Source organism: Papaver somniferum, unplaced genomic scaffold (genome assembly GCF_003573695.1).
Source record: "Papaver somniferum cultivar HN1 unplaced genomic scaffold, ASM357369v1 unplaced-scaffold_15, whole genome shotgun sequence".
NCBI classification, from domain to species: Eukaryota; Viridiplantae; Streptophyta; class Magnoliopsida; order Ranunculales; family Papaveraceae; genus Papaver; species Papaver somniferum.
Window position 1 is genome coordinate 4,486,938 of NW_020624376.1, and position 8,324 is coordinate 4,495,261.

Here is an 8,324-nt window from a genome sequence, read left to right on the forward strand (position 1 = left end):
TGTATCGATGAATTGTGAAATCCAACCTTTGTTTGTTGATTGGAAATTGATTGATCCTTGGATATTGGTCTTTGGTACCATCCAAGTTTATATCTCTTGTATTTTGATAAAGACTCGCAGATTGCTTGATTAAAGATCAAACCGAGAGATTGAGATATTAACTCCTTGATATACTTTTTATTAAGATTGATTCTGATTGTCTCGTTGATTCTCTTAAATGTATATTAGAGTTAGTCCATACAGATTTCTAATCGAAATATTGGGTGAGGTTGTTAGACCCCCGCATTTTCAATTGGTATCAGAGCAGGCAAACACGTTCAAGACCTCAAAAGTCTGTGTTTGTGGCGATCTGACTAGATGGATAGTAAAGTCTCTATAAACGCTTCACCAGGAATAAACCATGATCTTAGGGAATGTTCTAAAACCCTTGTTATTCTCCAAATGAAGTTGGATGAACAAATTCGGATCAACCGTGATCTTGCTGCAATAATTGCAAAACATAAGGATTTGACGTCTGTCAAAAATTCTTTAGTTATGATGAATAACTCGTTTGATTCATATGTAAAGGATCATATTAAGTCAAGTGTTAAACAAAGTTTTTACTTTGAGAAACTTGATAAAAGGAAGAACTTCTCAAATAGGATTACTGACGTTGGTCTTTGTATGTTTTGTGAGTCTCACAATCACAATCAACATACATGTACACGTTTTCAGAAAAGTATGAAAGTTGCGAGCAATCTCCACAAGAAAGATGAACAACTGTTTGCTTATCTAAAAAGGTGTACAATACTAACAAGAAATCCTAAACAGGAAAGTAGTACTAGTATGGGAGCTTTTTTCTTAAAATCAACATCACCCTTCTAATGGTTTCTTGAAAATGGTTGTAGCCGACATATGACTGGTGACCTTTCGTGGTTCGTCTCCACAAGTGACTTTGAAGGAGGACCAGTTACTTTCGGAGATGGGAGTTGTTGCTACATTAGCAAGAAGGGTACGATCAAGCTTCCCGGTGTTCCAGAAATCCATGATGTAGTATACGTCAAAGGTATGACTGCAAATATTCTTTCTATTAGTTAAATTTGTGACAAATGCCATAGAGTTGTCTTCAATGCAAATGGATGTGACATTGTAGACAAAACTGGAAAAGTAATTTTTCAAGGAACTCGTGGTAAAAATAATTGTTATCTCCTTGATACTCAGTTTATCAATTGTTGCAATTTGACTAAGGTGGAATCTACACATCTTTGGCATGAGCGTTTTGGTCGCATCAATTATCGCCTCTTAACTAAGATCATTAACAAAGAACTTGTTATAGGCGTTCCCAAAATCAATGCAAAGATTGACGTATGTGGTGCCTGTCAAAAGGGTAAACAAACAAAAGTTCGCCATAAGTCATCTCGAGATATTCTCACTAAGGCTCCACTTGATTTAATTTATATGGATCTCTTCGGACCAATTCAACAATCTACTGTTGGAGGAAAGAAGTATGCTTTAATTATGGTAGATGACTATACCAGATTCACTTGGGTAGCTTTCCTAACTCATAAGAATGAAACCCTTGGTGAATTTAAAATTATTGTTAATAGAATCCAGAATGAACAGGATCGCAAACTAAAGAAAATTAGAAGCGACACCGAATTCAAGGACACCAAAGTATTTGAATTCTGTGACAAACTGGGGATTATTCAACAATACTCACCACCTATTACTTCTCAAGCCAATGGAGTTGCAGAAAGAAAGAATAGGAATATTCAGGAAATTTCCAGGGTTATGCTCCATAACAAAAACTTACCACTAAGATTTTGGGGAGAAGAAGTCTTCACAGCATGTTACTTGATCAACCGTGTCTATCTACAGTCTAAAACCCTAAACACTCCATATGAATTGCGGTATGGTAGAAAACCCAATTTACACTATCTTAGAGTGTTCGGAAGTAAGTGCTACATCCTAAAAGATCGAGAACAGAGAGGGAAATTTGATACTAAAAGCGATGAAGTTATCTTTTTGGGCTATGCATATGATAGTCGTGGTTTTCGAGTATTTAATCTCAGAAACCAAGTGATGATGGAATCCGCTAACGTTATCATTGATGATATTAGCGACTTTCATCATGATTTTTCTCCTACTGAATTTCCTCCAACTGAGACAACTGAGAAAGTCAAAGAAGTTCTGGATTCAGTTGAAGTTGTACCTACAATCACTGATCGCGATTTTTCTAGTGACGAGGAGAAAAACACTGATCAGACTGTGCCTGTTGAACAAGAACGTGTCCCCCAACGACACATCTGGGTTCAAAGAAACCATGATCCCAACAGTATCATCGAAGGAAGAGATTCTACTGCAAAGACTAGAAGACAACTTCAAAATTTTTGAAATTTTGGTTGTTATCTTTCACAAGTAGAACCAAGGAATGTTGATGAAGCTCTTGGAGATCTCTTATGGGTAAATGCAATGCATGTAGAATTAAATCAATTCCATAGACAAGATGTATGGAAGCTTGTACCTTATCCTCCAATTGTCAATATAGTTGGCACCAAATGAATATTTAAGAACAAGTCTGATGAGTGTGGCACAATTGTCAGAAACAAAGTAAGACTTGTCGCTCAAGGATACTCACAAATCGAAGGAATCGACTTTGACGAAACCTTTGCTCCTGTGGCACGCCTTTAGTCTATTAGATTGTTATTAGCTCATGCTTGTTTTCTTAAGGTAAAGTTATTTCAAATGGACATCAAATCCGCTTTTTTAAACGGAACCATAAAGGAAGAAGTCTATGTAGCTCAATTTAAAGGATATGAAAACCCTGACTTCCCAGATCACGTCCTTAAGCTTAATAAGGCGCTATACGGGTTGAAACAAGCACCTCGTGCCTGGTTCGAAAAACTGACCTCATCTCTTCTTGGGAAAGGTTTTTCGAGAGGAGGAGCTGATAAAACGATGTTTACCAAGTGGAATGGAAAAGATGTTATGATCGCTCAAGTTTATGTAGATGATATCATATATGGATCAACATCGGAGAAACTTGCACAAGATTTTCAAGTGTCTCTTGGAAAGGAGCTTGAAATGAGCAATGTTGGTGAATTAAAATTCTTTTTGGGTTTACAAATTCAACAACACTGGGATGTAATTTACTTATCTCAAGAAAAATATGCTAAGGATCTTGCCTCAAGATTTGGCCTTGATAAGTCCACTCCTAAACTAACTCTTGTGCCTACCACTGGTAAACTGCATCGGGATGATAAAGGTGTAAATGTGGATCAAAAACTCTACCGGTCTATTATTGGAAGTATTTTATATCTTACAACTACTCGACCTGATATTGATTTTAGGTTGTTGTGCTAGGTTCCAGTCAAATCCAAAAGAATTTCATCTTGCAGCTGCAAAAAGAATTATACGTTACATTAATCACACTGCAGGGTATGGTATATCTTACACTTTTGATACTAACACTGATCTTACTGCCTATTCAGATGCAGATTGGGCAGGATGTGTGGAGGATAGAAAAAGTACGTCAGGGGTTTCTACTATGTAGGAATGAATCTTGTAGCTTGGCATAGAAAGAAACAAAATTCACAATCCCTCTCAACATGTGAAGCAGAATACATCGCTGCGGGCTCATGTTGTACTCAACTTCTATGGATGAAACAAATGCTTGCTGATTATGGAATCAACACTGGAATAATGAGAATTTTATGCGACAACACCAGTGCAATTCGCATAACAGAAAATCCATCTGAGTTCTCAAGGACTAAGCACATTGACATAAGGTATCATTTTATTCGAGGTCTTTATGAAAATGGTATTATTAATATGGAATTTGTGCCCTCAGAACAACAATTTGATGATATTCTCACCAAACCATTAGATACTGCTATGTTTCAACACCTATGGCAGTCTATTGGTGTCGTTCTGGTTCATTAGTCTTCCATAACTCTTGCCCCTGCTCTTATCTAGATCCTTTGGGAAATTGAGTTTGGAACTTCTTGAGGTGTAAAGTTATTTTCCACATTTGTTTCTAAGTAGATGTATTTTCTAAGTATCTTAGTGCTATCTTTAAATCCTTTTTTTCTCGTAAAAGTAATGTCGCTCTTGTTGTTCTTTCGGGAATGACATCAAATGGAGGAAAGTTCTTTTGAACTTGCGCTTAATTTCCATATCTTTGTGGGGAGTGCGGCTGTGGAATATTTGAGGAGTTATCTTGTATCTTTATAAACTCCGTGATGAATGCATTTAGATTCGGCTTTATGATTGCATCTAAACAAAGTTAATACGTACTTTTATTTTGTCTTGAAGTGTCTCCATGAAAATTTCATTAGGATCCCGTTTTCGTACCTTTGCCAATTTTATTGACAAAAAGGGGGAGAATTAATATGTAATTCACACTACAAATACATATAGTTTTCGGATCATTATGTAAGGGGGAGTGGTTTCGTGTTGAGACGGAATAGTGACTAAGGGGGAGTAATACATATCTCCATAGTATTGTTGTCAAAGTTGTGATATAAGAACTTTGATGTTGTGTAGTAATACTATGACACTGTATAACAATGATCGAGAGCTTTTGTTTTCTCATTGTTATGGCTACGGAACTTCAACAACTATGATGCTGAACTGAACATCTATGGAATCATGGGAGTACTTGGAAAACATGAAGTTTTCGAGTAATGTTGAAGCACCAAGGAGATCAAGCATGTGGACGATAAGCTACAAAGTTTTATTTATTTTGTAATCCATATGTATTGATAGTTTTGTCACTAAAATTGACAAAGGGGGAGATTGTTAGAGCATTGCTCGGTCGAACTCATGCATTGATATCTCAAGCATGTTTGTCAATATTAGTGATCAAAACTATATGTCTTGATTTCTAGTTTACTTATGACTAAGTCTCGGTCTAGGATAATTAAGTGTAGTTGAGCTCCAGACTCCATGGCGATCATCTTACGAAGACGAAAAACTACTCGAGGAACCAGTGGAACTTCATCCGACTAAAAAGGTATGTGGAGTCTTGAACTAATCTATCACTCAAAAGTCTATTCTATCTCCTACTCTTGAGACAAAGTCGTATAAGTATGGTAGTTTTCATACATACATATTTGCTATTTCGAGCCGAGTTTACTCGGCTATCTTTTTCTCGAAATATGTATTGGTAAGCTTTTTCTTTAACCATATTCATCTTTACCCGTTACGAAAGTCATGATGACGTTTCAATCTTGAAAATAGCTTTGATGACGATAGTCGTGAATAACGATTGTTATAACATTATAGAAGAATATTTCAATGATTGAAATGCAGAGTTGAGATTACCAACTATGGATATAAGAATATATAGTGTGTTCGCACATTAGTGTATAAGTCCATGTGCCGGAAACCAAGTGTGTGCATACGGTATTGGTGAAGGAGACAGGTTGGGTACGTGTACCAGCGGAAGTTTTCAACCGAAAATTTCTGCTGAGTTTGTAGTTTGCAAACTAGTAAAACCAGTCACCTTAGATACTCATACCCGTACGCATAACCACAGAAGTTTTCGAACCAAAAATTTTTGCTGAGTTTGTAAACTCAAATCCGGTAGCTAAGATACGCATACCCGTACGCGTACCCAAGCTAGTTATTTCTCAAATCGGTAGTTCATGAACTTAAAATAATAAATTATAAGGAATGCAATCTTTGCAAACCGTGGCTATATTGTTCATGGATTGATTCAAATGAATCAAACCGATTTTGTTTCAATTGTGTCTATGAATAAATACCTAAGCAATTGAACAACTTTATAACTAGTTCTTATGAGTCATTTGAACTAGTTATGAGAAAGATGAATGCGGTTAATATGAAAGTGCTCATATGGCTAACCATTGGTTAACTATTTTTGAACCAACTAAGTGTACACGTTTAGGTACGGTTAATCAAACCTAAATGAAATACATTTCACTTGTGTGTGACAAGCTAAGTTTCGATCTAACGGTTGAAAGATATTAGCTTGGTTGAATCAGGTTTTTAATCTAACGGTGAATATTAAATGCTTTGTTACCAAGGTAACTTGGATTGCAAACCCTGATTTGAAAACTATATAAAGGAGACATCTAGCAACTGGAAAAAATAATCCCCACACCTCATGTGTGATACTAGTTGGTTTTTCTAGAGTCGATTCTCCTTTAACCTTAGGTTTCTTCTCGAGACCCTGTAGGTTAACAACTGAAAGACTTCATTGGGATTGTGAAGCCAGACGAAACTACTTCTCTTGTAGTTGAGCGATTTGATCTTGCCATTTTTTATCGTACGAGTTCAATTGAATAATTGACTTGAGATTATATCTCCGATATGGCAAGATAAAAAGAAATCACAAACATCTTCGTCTCATCGTTTGTGATTCCACAATATCTAGTTTCGCTACCATACGATTTAGATTATTGTGAGGTGATTGATAATACTAGGCCGTTCTTCGGTAATATAAGTTTGGGTTATCAATTAGTTCTTGTTCACCTTGATATATCAAAAGACGGAACAAAAACTCATAGGTTTATCCGTGGGAGACAGATTTATCTATTATCATAGACTTTTCTGTGTGATACATATTTGTTTATTAAAGTCTTCGACTTTGGGTTGTAGCAACTCTTGGTTGTGGGTGAGATCAGCTAAGGGAATCAAGTTCGTAGTATCCTGCTGGGATCAGAGACGTAAGGAGCGCAACTGTACCTTGAATCAGTGTGAGACTGATTAGGGTTCAACTACAGTCCAGACCGAAGTTAGTTTGTAGTAGGCTAGTGTCTGTAGCGGCTTAATACAGTGTGGTGTTCAATCTGGACTAGGTCCCGGGGTTTTTCTGCATTTGTTGTTTCCTCGTTAACAAAACTTCTGGTGTCTGTGTTATTTCTATTCCGCATTATATTTTGTTATATATAATTGAAATATCACAAGTTGTGCGTTGTATCGATCAATTGTGAAATCTAACCTTTGGTTGTTGATTGGAAATTGATTGATCCTTGGATATTTTCCTTTGGTACCATCCAAGTTTATGTCTCTTGTATTTGATAAAGACTCGCAGATTTCTTGAGTAAAGATAAAATCGAGAGATTGAGATATTAACTCCTTGATATACTTTTTATTAAGATTGAGTCTGACTGTCTAGTCGATTCTCTTAAAATTATATTAGAGTTAGTCCATACAGATTGCTAATCAAAATATTGGGTGAGGTTGTTAGACCCCCGCATTTTCAGGATGGACAGTTCTTACTGCAGATGGAAAACGTAGTGCTCAGTTTGAACACACACTTCTGGTAATTTGGTCTTTCATTATCTTCTTATATGCTATGGTTCATCGTACTGCCTGTTTGTGTTGTCTGTGGAGCAGGCGAGACTAAGCACCCGGTGCATACTGATGCGTAAGCAACTCATTTTGCATGCCTAGGGCATAAATATGTGGATATTTTCCTGCAACATTTATGCATATGCAAATGGTTATCACAAAATAGATAACATCCACAATAAGAAAAGAAAAGCAAGACGTCAATCAGTATAATGAAGTTTTACCCTAAATTTTTAGGCGCCCGTGGTAAAATAGCTGCTTGACTATCTTCTCAAGTGAGTTTTTCTAGTTCTTGACTTGAATAAAACGTGGAGTACTGTTAGAGTGTTAGAGACCTATAAATTGGTTTACGGAGTTGCTATATTGATTACTTTTTTTCTTCTGAATTTTGGGCCAACAAGTTTACACAGTGTTCTGGTGGCTCTCTAAAAGAGTCACAGAAATGATACCTGCAAGTGCACAGGGTCTGTTGTAGTGAGTGTGCAAGGCAGGGTCGAACCACAGATACTAGGGTGTATAGTTGAAGTTTTTAAGCTAGTTATCTAAATTAACAAGGCAGTAACTAAAGCAATGAGGTAACAGTGACAGAGAACAAAGAAAGTTAAATTCAGTGGCAGTGAATAAGAAACATTGAAACAAAGATAAACAAACCAAGGCTGTGAGCCAAGGGCAGTGATAAAGATACAAAGGCAGGTACTCCATCTATGTTCTTGTCCCTTGTTAGTTATCAGTCAGCTTCTAGGCTTTCTGAATAACTAGATTCCAGTTGCGGTTCAAAGCCGGCTGTTCATCTAAGGGTTGGTCTAGAAAGGAGGCTAAAGGCACTAAGATGAATTCTAAACCTTGTGATAGTTGGGGCTCTCACACTGCAACTACCCGCAAAGAATCTTGCTTAGTGTTTTAACAACCTATAAGGATATTCAATCCTAGACAATTCAAGCACAACAAGATCAAAGCATGGATAGGATAAAAACAATTGAAATGCACAACATCATTTAAAATAAAAACTAACCCTTGAGGCACTG